The following is a 14,701-nucleotide window of genomic DNA, read 5'->3' as shown; positions in this document are numbered from 1 at the left end:
TTTCATGATCCTAGGCGTATGCATTCTTGAGTTATCATCCGGAAACCATTTTACTATTATGGGTCACCGTGACCTTGACCTTTGACCTAGTGACCTCAAAATCAATAGGGGTCATCTGCGAGTCATGATCAATCTACTCATGAAGTTTCATGATCCTAGGCGTATGCGTTCTTGAGTTATCATCCGGAAACCATTTTACTATTTCGGGTCACCGTGACCTTGACCTTTTACCTAGTGACCTCAAAATCAATAGGGGTCATCTGCTAGTCATGATCAATGTACCTATGAAGTTTCATGATCCTAGCCCCAAGCGTTCTTGAGTTATCATCCGGAAACCACCTGGTGGACGGACCGACCGACAGACCGACAGACCGACAGACCGACCGACCGACATGTGCAAAGAAATATACCCCCTCTTCTTCGAAGGGGGGCATAATAAATACACAATTATAGACCGAAGCTATATTTATATGTGCGTCGTGTTATTAAGGCGAATTTAAAAAAAATAATGATTCGAGAAAAGTCATAATTTACACAAATTATAGTACAGTATATATAAATGTTAATTATTCCTCTAATATTAACAGAATGTAGTGCAGTCAATATGTCGATGTAATAGAGGTAAACGGTCTATTTATCAGCAAGGATAAACGTTTAACGTTCGTCTCTAAATGTAAATACAAACCTTCCATTGTCTTTCGGGCACCATCCTTGTCATGAATCTTTCAAATAGATGAGAAAATGGGCCATGGCCTGCAATAATAAATAAATGTATTTTTTTTCTTTTCGTTTCCTTTACAATTTATCTTTCGGGCGTGTCATTGGTTATTTGAAAACGTATTGTCATATTTATCTTAAAAAGGGTATATGACTTTGGTCATTGTAATTTACATGTTTATAAACTTTCCCAAGCATTCTTCACAAACCAAACACGCGTCAAAAGCAATCTCATTAAATGATGATGATGCGGGAAGAAAATGAAAGCATCACTGCCGAAACATGATGCGTGATTTGAATGCAACATACATACATAGCTTCTGAGTCCGAGTTTCGTTTTAGAAATATATTCAAAAATATAGGTTTAAAGTAAATAAAAATATGTTCAATCAATAAAAGATATTAAACTATCCAGTAAGCGAAGTTTTCCATTTCATTTTCAAACAATCTAGAGATTGAACACATATTTCATCCACATAACAAAAATTACGCAATCGGACTTTTGACTTTAGTGTTTCTCTGTTTTGCATGTTCTCTAATAAACACGAATAAAATGAGTTAAGAATATGTAGAACGACTGAATCTGGAGACATAATTGTGTTAAACTGTATTTTATGCAGTTTAAATTTTGTTTGTTGCGGCTCTACAATGAGAGGCCTAAATGTGTTAAATCTTGTATTTAAATTTTGGGTCGTAAACTAGATAAAGTGCTTTTTTATAAGTCTTGTCTGTGTTTGTTGATCAATGAAAGGCTATCGACAAAAACTGTTAATAACAACTATTTTAATGAAAAAGAAACAGGCTGTTCAAAAATGTATCGATTGTGTTAGAGGGAACAACTAATCGTTGAAGCTAAAATGTGTAACCGTGAAAACGGTTGTGTTTATTCCATTAAATTCATTATGAATAAAGAAATGGCCGGCTGGTTATTTAGTTATTATTGTGATTAAGGCGCACGACTTTTATTTATTCTTTTGAAAGAAATATTTGATAGACAAATGATTTCAATTAAGAAAAAGATCAATTCTCTATGTACATTTTTGAAAGTAAATTTCGACTGCAATGTTTGTGATTGACAAATTTGAATGAAAGTGTGACTTATATTAAAATAGATTTTTGTTTTTAAACTGGAGTGTGTAATAGTTTACTAGCTGAAGAATGTAAAATCGAGGTATATAGCGATGTTTTGCTTAGTCTTTTTATTTTGCAATGAATTATTTATAATTTAACGATATGAATTATTGCGCAAACCAAAGAAAGAAATCATTTAAATCATGTGATATCATAAACAAAAAATAGCGTCTTTGGGTAGTTGAATTTATCCAACCTGTCCAAGAAAGGCTTACACGGTTAGGTCAGCCTCTCCTCGCAACTCGTCGCATAAATTAAAATATAGACAATTACCCAAAATTCTGAAAAGTTACCATTAGATTATTTTAATTACAAAAATGGTGTGTTTTTACATAGGAAATACTTTTAAAAATCAACATTATACCAACCTAGATCATGACAGAGTCCTGCAATCATTACACACCGCACATCAACTTCCGTTATCTCCAACTCAGGCTGCCGATTTTGTAGCTCACGCACAAATCTCTCCGCAAGGTGGCACACACTTTATAATTAAATAAAAATCAAACTGACCAAAGGCGCTTATTAAGTAGGCAATAATGTGATATGTGCATGTTTTTATTTGTTTCGTTAACACAATTGAGCAACTAATTCCTATAAAATTGAGGCATCGAGATAATCAACTCTTCAGAACGATTTAGTAAGTCTTTAAACGACTTGTTTTCTCATGGGGACAAAATAACTAACTATTGATGATGACATCTTGTTCACCTGAGCTATTTATTTGGCTCCCTACCAGTAAACATGTAGTTCCGATAAGGTTCACTTATTAAGTCGTTTCTCGGGGACAAGTTGCTTCTTATAAGATGTATGTTGTCATAAGAACATAGAAACATTGCAAAGGTGTGCCATTTTGCTTATCCGAGTTTGTTCTTCGTTGTTAAGTGAGAAGATTAAAGTTTAATTTAATTTAATAGTGTATATTAATATAACGAACAAGAAACGTAAAAAATCCACGAAAACGCAATTTTGAATGGGTTGATATTATTATATGTCATTACTTATTACCCAATCATTGGTAATCGTTCAGGTATCTGTGCACACCTTATAATCAGTATTTGTAATATTATTAGATACATGTCTCGTTTTTCTATAAACTTGTATTACAATTGTTATTTTCGTAATCAAACAAAGCTATCCCGGGAAACATTTTCTTTGTCGTCGCAGGTTAAAGTATACTCTTATTAAATAAAATGTACATGAAGTACCTCTTTACATAAAAGCATTATCGCTAACTGTAATTAGATAGCTTGTACGAAAGACATGTGCAGATTTGTTCATACGGCCCAGACTTCTGCAACACACAATGAGCACACTTCTGATTTAATGTCCAATTACACAAATATGTAAAATTCCTCGTACATATTCCTGGGTTAGTTTAATGTTGCAAAAATAATATGTTGGCATCAAAACCGTACATACTCACTTAAAATTTAATAAAATGCATGTCAAATAATGCACACAATAAATGTTTGCAATATATATATATATATATATACTTTTACCGAATATGCAGTTTGTGCGTTCATTAAAAATGCATACGTTTTTGTTCCATGTTAGTAAGCGTTATTTTTCGAAACATCTTGATTACATATGTATTTTATAATTTAAGTAGCAGTGACCATAGGTATCACAATCGAAGTATCGATACAATGTGTAACGGGTGATATTGGCATTATATCCACCCAACTCAAATGCGGATACTACATGTAAAGTAAATAGCCATTAAATTACATACCTCTTTTAGTTACAAAGCTGAAACAATCATTCTAGTGTTGTTAACAGAGGAACAAATCTTTTATTACCAATATGCAATACGTGGTCAGGATATGACGTATATATGTATGAAGTAAAAATATTGTTAAAAAGTTCAATTCTATTTTGGATGATTGCAAACAAAATATTGTTTAACGCTACTCAAAGAATTGCAAACCGGAAACGACCAGACTTATACTTGGCACACTCTTTCTAGACACATTCTATTTAAAATTGAATATGCTATACGTGAATGTGGTCTTATGGTTTCATATCATTTTAAGAGAATATAATTAGTTATTTATACAAAAATGTTGTTGCCTTCAATATACGATCAAATTTTACAAGGGCTGCTATAAAAGACGAAGCATAAATAATTGCAAAACCACTGAGCCTTGTGGTTTCATTTTCTAAACCGTATTTCTATAGACTAACATATACATCACTGCCCAAAGGTATCGTAAAAACCTGAAAATGTTTATGAAGAAACGAGTCTTTGAAAACAAGTTCACGTGTGCACAACGGATGCAATAATACGTTTATCACAGTATCATCAAAGCTGATAATAAGCACTTTTAATAAAGGTGAGAACATTAGCAACACCGATAACAGATTTTGGCACACAAACTAATAAGCCAATATTCCAATTTAAAGGTGTGTTTATCTTTTAATGATAACTAATTTATAAATAAGACAGCTATATCTATTTCGTATGCATGGAAGGGTACATAATTATAAATCAGATATAAACTTTGTTTCAAACTATTAAAATATCACAACAGTAGGCTTACCCGATCGAATGCTCGAATCTGTTGTGAGCTGCCCCCGGATATACAAAGTAGACGGAATCAAGTTGCTTGATGTTGCGTAGCCTCTGGAACTGTGGAGTATCAATTATCTTCACACACAGTGGGTGGATCTTGATGTGCCCATGGACTGGGTCGTTGAATACCTAGTAATCAACAAATGTGTACTATGACCCAAAGCGCTAGTCTGCAAACTGACAGTGACTGCTATCCGATTTGAAATCTGAATGGAATTGCTTTTACAGTACATATATAAAAGCCATGTTGAATCACTCGGCTTGTTGACACCACACACATATCGCAGCGGCATCACAAACACCATTGCCGACATGATTGGGTACATCACAAACACATTAAAAACGTTGAATCGGAAAATAACACAACCATCATCAGGATACAAAATTAACAAAAACGTGCAAAACATCACACATAAGATCATAGCAGTTTTATTGGCTGTCTTTTTTAAAGTATTTGTATTTCTTCTTTTTTAAATAATCTACATATGTCATTTGTAGCATACATTTGAAAACGATGACGTAAGCAAAGTGTTTGATAGCCAAGCATCAGGACGACGGAATATGCCAACCAAGAGACTAGCCGGACTTTAGGTGACTATAGCTTACAAATTTTATACTTGATTCTACACGATAATCATTTCTTTTTTTTTGGCTCAATGGAAAATGTGAACCAGTAAACAATTAAAAGTCAACAAGTGGCCGTTTATTACACAAATGCAGGGTTTCGTACTTTTTATTTTTAAAAATCGTTGAAAATACATAAAATATTAATTTTAACAAATATTTTCTAATGGTGATGCAATCATTTAGATATCACAGCTACATAATGTTTTTCTGTAAAAGTGGACCCAGGAGCGCTAGTGCCTGGTTTTCTCAAAGTTGAGTTTACACTAAATCCAATTCCAATTGTGTCCCATCATAAAACGGATAACTTTCAAGGATTTTTTCTTGGTTTTCCGTTATATTAGATTGAGCAAATCTTGGTACAATTTTATGATGAAAATGACGACTTTCAAATATATTAATGAAAAATGCACGCCATTATACTCTTCAAAACCTCAATTAACCTATTTCAATCGTTAATCTTATATCATTTATCATGTTTAAAATGTTGTAGAGACGCATAACATACAGGAAATAACCGCAAAAGAATGTGTTATAATTGCTTATTGACCTGAAGAGAAAATGAAGACTATCAAACTAGAAATAGAGACAACATTTGATCATAGACCACGGAGGGATACACACTGATTTGGTAGATTGTAATAAATCATATAAAATACGGATTTTCTCAGTGTTACTGTTTTAAAATGACCATCACTATTTCACAAATGACCAGCATGCAAGACAAGAATGTTTAAATAAAAACATAAAATGGGATAAAATCGATAATTGACAGACAGTGTTCCATCAGTCTAACATCTGGTTTTTATTTTACAGTTTTTTTTTCAGAGTTCAAGATCTACCGGTCCCATTTTCAAATAGATATGAGAAAAAGGAGTAAGAAATTAGTGAAGTCGAAATGATGAGCAACAGCGCATGACAACTAAATACTTAGAGTTATCAAATCAAGAGCTCTTTAAGCTAATGTACAACAAAGCAAAACATGCGTTTGTCCCTTAAAACAGCTTCAAATAATACATGATATATAAGCTGCTTAAGGTTACCTCCCTTTTTGGGTTAACGTTTTGCCACATTTACAAGTAAACCGTTCCAGATCTGGAAGGATTGATTGTTTATAACGTGTTCTTATTTTGTGATCAGCATCCTTACTTTTGAGAAAATTGAACTTTTTATTTGTTGATAACAGTCAGAAATGTTTAAAAATACAGAAGTTATTATTATATTTGAATCGACAATCATTACGTGGTGTGAAATGGCGGTGTTGACAAAATATTATTCAAAATTTATGTCATTGTGTCTAAAAATATAATCAATTATAACTTTATAAATACTTTGCTTACCTTACTCTCTATATTAAGTTTACGTCGAGCCATATTAATTGGTATCCTACAGGGAAAAATAACAAGTATATTTGCCGCTGAACAGAGGTAAAGCGTTTATGAAATAAGATGTCTTGACAGAATTTAAATCACGTACACATTTCAACTCATAAATAAATTGACGAGTTAAGGTGTGTGTGTGTGTTTCGCTTCTGCAAACGATATTTGGGGTATTGATTAGTGTCGTATTGCAACTTACAACTATAAATTAGCTTGCATGCTTCAATAAGCTAATGTCCTGAAGCACGGCAGTCCTATTCATGTATAGAATCTGGTTTTTAGTGAAGTATTGTGATTATTTTAGCTCGTACCAATGGCATGAAACCTAAGGACAGCGACTCGGTGTCTCGGTGCGAAATTAAATAGCTTATAACGTTCTAAACGATGTTAATTCGACAATGTCGAAAGAAAAACTTGATAAATTAAATTAAACTAGACCATTTTTATAAACCAGACATTCGAGCCACTTTTCTTCAAAAATTACTGATATCCCAGAATCGTATGTCCTCAATCGAAATCGTGTACACAACGCAGATATTAAGATGCGAATAACTAAGATTGTATATCATGTGCATAAAACATGTTTAAAAAGGATTTAAAAGGAGATAAGGTTTCTTATGGCTGTTCACCTGATAAATGCATTTGCATGGTGTCAGATGGAAAAAAAACTTGTAAGCAGATATTGAAGTGCGAAACACATGGAGCATGTTGAGACAAAGCCAAACTGCAGAGCCAGGACGGACGTCTATATTAGACCCACTGCCAATAAAACGGTCCTACGGTCGTTATACGGCCAGGGCCATTAATAGACGTTCGACCTGGCTCTGCCGTCATGATCATCACCATGATCATCATCATCATCGTCGTCGTCGTCGTCCCGATCATCATCCTCATCCTCCTCCTCATCATCATCATCATCATCATCATCACCACCACCATCATCATCATCATCATCATCATCATCATTATCATCATCATTATCATCATCATCATCATTCTCTTTACCGATCTGGTCGTTTAGGGGACGACGACACAGAGATAAATTGCCAGTGTGCTGCTGAGAGCAACTCACCCATCGAAAGGGACGTCATCTCGATCAAATTGTCCATACAGCTTTTTTTCTGACGGCCACGACGGCGACATCCCTCTAGCGTACCCTGGGTTACATTCTCGCGTAGATAATCGAGAAAGGTGATATTTCCAAACCAAGAAAGCTTTGAGAGTCGCCAGGAGGGGCTCATGTGGGCCAGCAAGTATTGCAATCATGTTCCGGACGTACTCGTTGGTCTTGTGCTCCATGACGAATATGTTTAGCAACCTTTGGAAACACTTGTGTGAGAATGCCGGTATCCTGCGTTCTGTGTCCGCTTCAAGCGTCCAGGTCTCGCAACAGTACACTAGGATGGAGACCTAAAATGATTTGTACAGCCTTTACTTTGTGGGGAAGCTGATAAATCTGCTTGTACACAACCATTTCAGTCTGGCAATCGATATAGTCACCATGGCAATTCTATTTAGGACCTCGGATAAATTGGTAATATCCTTGAATACATTTGCTCCCGGGTACTTGAAGCTGGTCACTTCTTCAGCTCACGCAGTTCCCGGTGATGCCTGCACATGTGTTCGTGTTGTTCAAAATGCGCTTCCCCTTGCTGTCCTTATCCCGTTAGCTCCCGCTCTTTCAAGAAGTTGTATGGCGGGGTCTTAGAGTTCACTGCTGGTCTACCCATGAGTCATATGTCTTCAGCGAAACTCAAATTGGAGATGGAGATAGAGGAGTGGTGGTCTTGGTGGGTCTCCTGAGTTATCCTCTCTAGCAAAATATTCAACAGGACGGGGAAGAGCTGACATTCGTGATGGGCGCCTGCTGATGTTTTAAAGTAAAGAAGTCACACTTTTTCGATTGAGAAGCGCTGCGCTTCTGTCGTTGAGTTCTTAGATGACTTGAACCAGTCGTTCTTCAATTTTGAATTCGATCAGAACTTGCCATAAGCCATAATGCCACACGCTGTCGAAAGCCTTCTGGAAGTCGATGAAGTTGTGGAAGAACATATGGTGTCGCAGGTCTTTGTAAATGATGACTCTGCAGTTGAAGATCTGGTCCACTGTGCTCCGTACAGCTCTGAATCCAGTCTGCTAGTTCTTTTGCATTACATTGCTTCTCATCTGTGCTCGAAAGTGACGTTATCCACACCCGTAGAGCTTCTTGACTTCAGACAGCGCTCTGCCTCCTCCACCTCTGCTTTAAGTATGAACGACTTTTGTCGTCCGCCTCTGGTGTATGATTGCTATGAATGAGACTTGGTACTGGTTGAAGGTGGCAGTTATAGAAGTCGCTACAGTATTATGTCTGCCTGTTAAGGACTGCGGCACTATGGGTCAGACTGTTCAGCGATTTATGTATGTGTCTAACAGTGATCATTGACTGAATGGTCTTCGAGAGTTTTTTTTCTGTGCTGTAGGCTTTTTTACTGCTGCTTGTGGTTAAATCATTGTCGATGTTTGCTACTCAATCAAATCCTCCAGTGCCTCTTTCATCTACTTCCTACCTCCCTTTTTGCTTTCTTATAGTATTTTCTTGAGTCCAGGCTGGTATACTTCTTATACATCAGCTCTTTTCTTTTGTTGAAGTGGTCTATTATCTTGGTCGTCACCCATGACTTACTTTTCCTTCTTTCTCTCTCAAGAATTTCTTCGGCAGATGACGGTTAAACCTCATTGATGTCGTAGGTGATGGTGACGATGTCATTTTCTAGGATGATCAGGGCTGCAAACTTGTCACCTATCTGTGTTTGAAATGCATCTGTCATTTCCGGATCTTTCAGTTTCTCCAACTCAAATCGTATTTTTATGCTTCAGCTTGATGTTGGTGAGCACAAAGTCATGGTTCTGCCGATATCTGCGCCAATAAATGTTTTTGTATTCGCCTTATTGATTTGATGCTGACCGTGATCTATTATGAAATCGATGTGGTTGTGTACTTGCCAGTCTGGAACATTCCAGGTCGCTGTTGTAGACGGTTTTTGTGGATGCATGGTGTTGGTCAGTTGAGTTGGTAGCTTCTGGCAAACTCAAGAAGTCCCAACCATCTGTCGTTGGTCCGTTTCAATTCACCTTCTGCCCCTGACAAGTCTTGGTAGGCGCCTGATCCAACCTTGTCGTTTCAGCTATAAAATATGAAAAACAGCCGGTCCGATATGATCGTATGAACACTTTTGATACAAATAACGACCCGCTTTTGACGTTAATTTGTTAATTTGTTTATATGTATAGTAACGATATAATAATTGATAGATGGAGAATACTGTTAGTGAGATAGACAAAGAATGGTAAAACAATTATATTAGTCATGTCATGCGAAAATGGGTCTCATGCCATATGCGTCAGTGCAGATCTAGATTAATCTGCGCAAACGCTCAGTCTTGTCAGGAGCAATATTTTCACGCAAGGTTTCGTGGTTTTATTAGCGGATAAGGTATGGTGTGCGGATGGGCAGACTAGTCTAGAGCTACGCTGACCGCAAATGTCATAAGACCCATTTTGAATAAGGCGTGAAATATATGAATGTGAAGCTGCTAGAAACCATTTTAAAGAGTGGTCATACACGTCGAACGACAGTTATTATGCATATACATGTTAGAAGTAAAAGAGATCAGAAAGTGAAAGGGCTGAAATGTGATGTTTTTAATCAGAGCTGTGTTTAATTTTAATTGTTAACTTTTACTTTATGTCAACAGAAAATATATCAGCAGTTGTGTAAAGATCTAGTCACACTAGCTCCGTATTACGTGGTGCTCGGAACGCGACCTTAACGCTAACATTATTTAAGAGAAAACGCGATTAAACAATAAAAAGTTAACTATTTTCAATTTTTCTCACATGATATGTCATTACACAATATTTGAGCGAAACCTTTAACATACAAAAAACATACGGCTTCGAAAATCAGTCGACTCGCATACTGCATTAGTAGCGGTGTGTGGCCATGTTTTGTATATTATGAACTGGCATCCTGATACATTGACTGGGCTTGTATAACCACTCTTCTACCAAAATCAGTCTTTCAAATTTGTCTGTTGTTAGAAGGCCGTTTTAAGGCTTTTCATTTTGATTTTTTTTTACGTTGTGGACGTAACTATCCAAACCGAAAATTAAATATGGTTATTTCGCGAAACAAACACTAAACATTTATTTAGTTTGAAGAAGAGAATCGAATAAAGACGATGAAATGTTTATGCGATACAGGCTCATTTCCGAGTGTTGTACTGGCTATAAATACCCATTATGAAAAGTCAGGTAAAATATTATTTTAATGAAATTAATGTGTTGACTATTAATAATATGATTAAGTAATGGGTGCATTTTTAAAACCATGATATTGGTTTATTTAAATATGCTTTTCATAAATTAACAATCTGTGCCTTATAACTATTTTGTAATATAACTTGAATTTATAATATAATAATTACCGAACAGTTAGTACCAAGAACTTCAACCATTACAATGGTTGATACCATAGTCGACATCTGGGATTCAATATCTTACTGCATTTGTGTCTATTATGTTCACTTAGAAGTCGGTTTGATCCTTGTCCGTGGTGGATTTTATTAGACATTTATTTGAGAAAGAGTAAATTGGAAAGTCGGAACTCTTCTAGATACCTTTGATGTCAGGGGTGAAGGTTTTGTTTTATCACTCATTATGTCCGAAATTTTTATATATTATACCACAAGAATTTCACCGTATGGACAGTTTGCGGTAATACACGATATTAAGGGAAGCCGTATATGTATACATTACGGTACTCATGCGCAAACACGGTGTATGGACAAGACAGTCCTATGCGAGATAGCGAAATCATAATTGAGATATTGTGATCTTACATTGTGCTTTCGTGGATACGCCTTTCATAAGGTCGAGAGATCGTGTGAAGCAGCAGCAGTTACTGTGATTAAAAGCAGTGTCTGTGTTGATGAACAATTGATGCGGCTGCCATTTATGATTTAAGAAGACGCTTAAAATCCAAGAGTCTATATGTGTAACATTTAGTAACGTGTTCTGGTTTTGGTTGATAGTATTGTTTATTAATACACATTTAAATGGTTAATGCCAGAGCAGACTCTTTGAGTTTCAAATAAAGTATCATTTACAAACCGCGCGTTCAGCCTGAAAATGTTGTCTCTTTTTAAGCACATATTATACTATTAATAACGAAAATACTTTTTACGCTTACGCACGATTTGTAGTTTTCCATTAATAATTATTATTACCAAAAGTTGCACACGGCTGCTGTGTTCTTCTTAAATTATACAGCTAAACAGTCAGCTTAAGTTGGTAAAGCAATTTTAAATAGCAAAAAGACTATTTTACGCAAACATCGTACGGTATTTAATTTGTGCCTTGTTTTTGTCTATCGAAATTATATGTGTTCTCATATGCATCAAGGATGAGAATTTTCGTAATAAACCTCGCAATCTTGCTATCTCGACTTGTGCTTATGCGGGAACTTGAAAACACGCGCAAATGCATGATATTATGATGCGAGAATGCGATATCTTGATATTGCGCTCTTCTACATGATCAACCGCGAGATCGTTGTGTCCATAACGTTTTCGCTTTCTCGTCATTACAAAGGTCGACAATGAACAATTATGATGCGAGATCGCGAGTTTTATATCCCGATCTCTCATCACGACCACCCGTTCTCGAATCGTGAGCTTGTGCCATCGTTTCGTGTTATCGTCTTCTCGCGCCTGTAATTCAAAGAATATTTATTATACGAAACAACAGATGACCCTTAACGAACATCTTTGGGTTTTTTTAAATAGTGTTCTAAATCTTAGAGCAAATTGAACTTCATCAAGTCAATACAATATCGTTCGGCGATTGCTATTCTTCTTGTCAATACTTACTTACAGCCTTTTTTTACAGAAATAATGCGATGCTTTATAAGGCAACATATAGCTTGGATTTTGGATTCCAGAGCAAATGTTGACTTCTGCCGAAATGTTTGGATCTCCGCATTATATGAATATAAGATTACTAATGATCAAGTGACATTTACTATACTTCATATAGCTTCATGGCTTGCATTACGCTTCGTGCTTTCGTCTTGTTGAACTTTCCATTTTGTCTTTGATTCTACTCCTTTTATTAACGTTTCGGCATTGCGCCTTTATCAAAACAATGGAAAACATATTGTATCTACGTGTTTACGTTTTTGTAAAAACATTTCCAAATCATAAAAGTAAATGTTTTTAATCGTCAAATGACGTTGTATATGATGACCTCATAAGCAAAGTTATACAAAATGACGCAAAAAATCGTTATTCCAACGACCTTCCAAATATCCACTCAATAATTCGATTTTACAGACAAACTTTATAAATTAGACCGCAGAAAAATGTATTCCCAGATGTGCCAATAGTTGCATACAGACATGCTAGAAATTTCGGCGACATTTTAGTTCATGGACAGACAAACAAAAAATAAACAAGCCTTTTCAACAAATACCAAAATCATGCAAGACTAAGTCTTTAGCCTGTGGAATGTTAAAAAGAGTTTCATAACAACCCAAGTAGCGCAATTCCATATGAGTGGGGTCAATGTACACTTTGACCCCCCCCCCCCAAAAAAAAAAAGCAACACAAGGTATTTTAACTGATCCTAGTAGGGTAGAACGTATTTAATAACATCAAAAGTTAATCCACATCGGGCTTCCTGATTGTTTTGTCAAGATGGCCACCAAAACCGCACTTGGTGCAGATCCAAAGGTTTTGCTTTTCCTCGGTCACCCCCCTGCCGCGGGCCGTGGCGTAGTGGATATGGTTTGCCCCTAGCGATCGGGAGATCACGGCTTTCGATCCCAATGTGGGAGCGTTCCAAAAATCTCTACTAGTTCTACACAGGAACCGAGCCGAAATTTATAGGTTTGAAATAATTACTAGTACATAATAAATAGGTTATGTATAAATAACAAAATAAAACAAGCAGAAGTTATTTGAATGAATATGATACTAAATTCCATTTAATGTTCACGCATTAATATTTGATAAACATTTATAAAGTAACAACATATTAAAGCAATGTGCCACCAAGCGATGCATAGAAATAAAAGGTTCGAGCCAGTTGAAATATGTTTAAAACAAATAGCACAGTCCAATAAGAATCTTTCAAATACCAATATTCTATTATAATATGCCAATACAGCCAATATGCACTTTTCTCTAATTCACATGAAGGGATTAGTAGACATTCCTTTCCATATCGTGTTAGCGCGGTAAATATTGCATCCAGGTGTCTAGGGTCCAATCGCGCGAAATGCAACAATTCCTTTTCAAGTGTTATGTGAGTTTTAACTGCAAAAAATGTTGAGTAATTATTATTGATATAGATCAACAACCTAATAATTTATTTACGTGGCTCTATAACAATGTCACACGCAAGAATTAAACCAAAGTAAAATATGTTAAGTGTCAGCTAGTAATCAACATGAGATCAACAGATGTTTCCTTGGATCACAATATTGAATACTTAGTTCATTATTCATTCAGTACCAGCCACCAATTTTATTTCCACATACGCATACATTTTTTCGTTTTGCGATTGAGAAAGTAAAACAAATAGTGACACGTGTTGTAAAATTGCAATGTGAAAATGAAATGTAATATATCTCATTACTGTAAAATACATTTGGAAAAAAAAACATCGTGAGTGTTTTAAAAATAATAAGAGTGGGACAAAACTACCGTGTTTAAAGGGACTTTAAATACTTTATCATGATACTAAAAATACTTTGTGAAAAAAGTGGCTTTAAATAGTCGAACGTCATGTTAAGCACCTATTTCTCAGTTGCTATGTCAATTGTTAAAGAAAGTCGGTTCGAATCTTGAACATTTAAACAGGGAAATCGTCAAAATTATGATGAAAGATGTAATTTATTATCTTTATTAACTAGTCCGTAAGAAAGAATCTTATTCTATGGTTAGGGATGTTATGTATGGGCATTTCCTGAAAATAACTCTTTAATAGCTATTGTTCTAAGTCGATTATCATTGAACATACATTCGATCGTGATTTCAAAAGTATGTTAACAAATTAATAAGCCGATCAACGACACAATCATAAAATCTCTGCGAATAAATCCGATCCTGTAGTGTTTTTTAAAGCGTTGATCTCCCATCGCATATCGTTTCGTCAGTTTGTTATTGAGCGTACGGTCCATTAATATCTCTCTTGGAACGCAAACAATCTTTCTAACAAATTCCATGAA

This window comes from Dreissena polymorpha, chromosome 9 (genome assembly GCF_020536995.1).
Source record: "Dreissena polymorpha isolate Duluth1 chromosome 9, UMN_Dpol_1.0, whole genome shotgun sequence".
Lineage (NCBI taxonomy): Eukaryota > Metazoa > Mollusca > Bivalvia > Myida > Dreissenidae > Dreissena > Dreissena polymorpha.
This window is presented reverse-complemented; position numbering follows the sequence as displayed.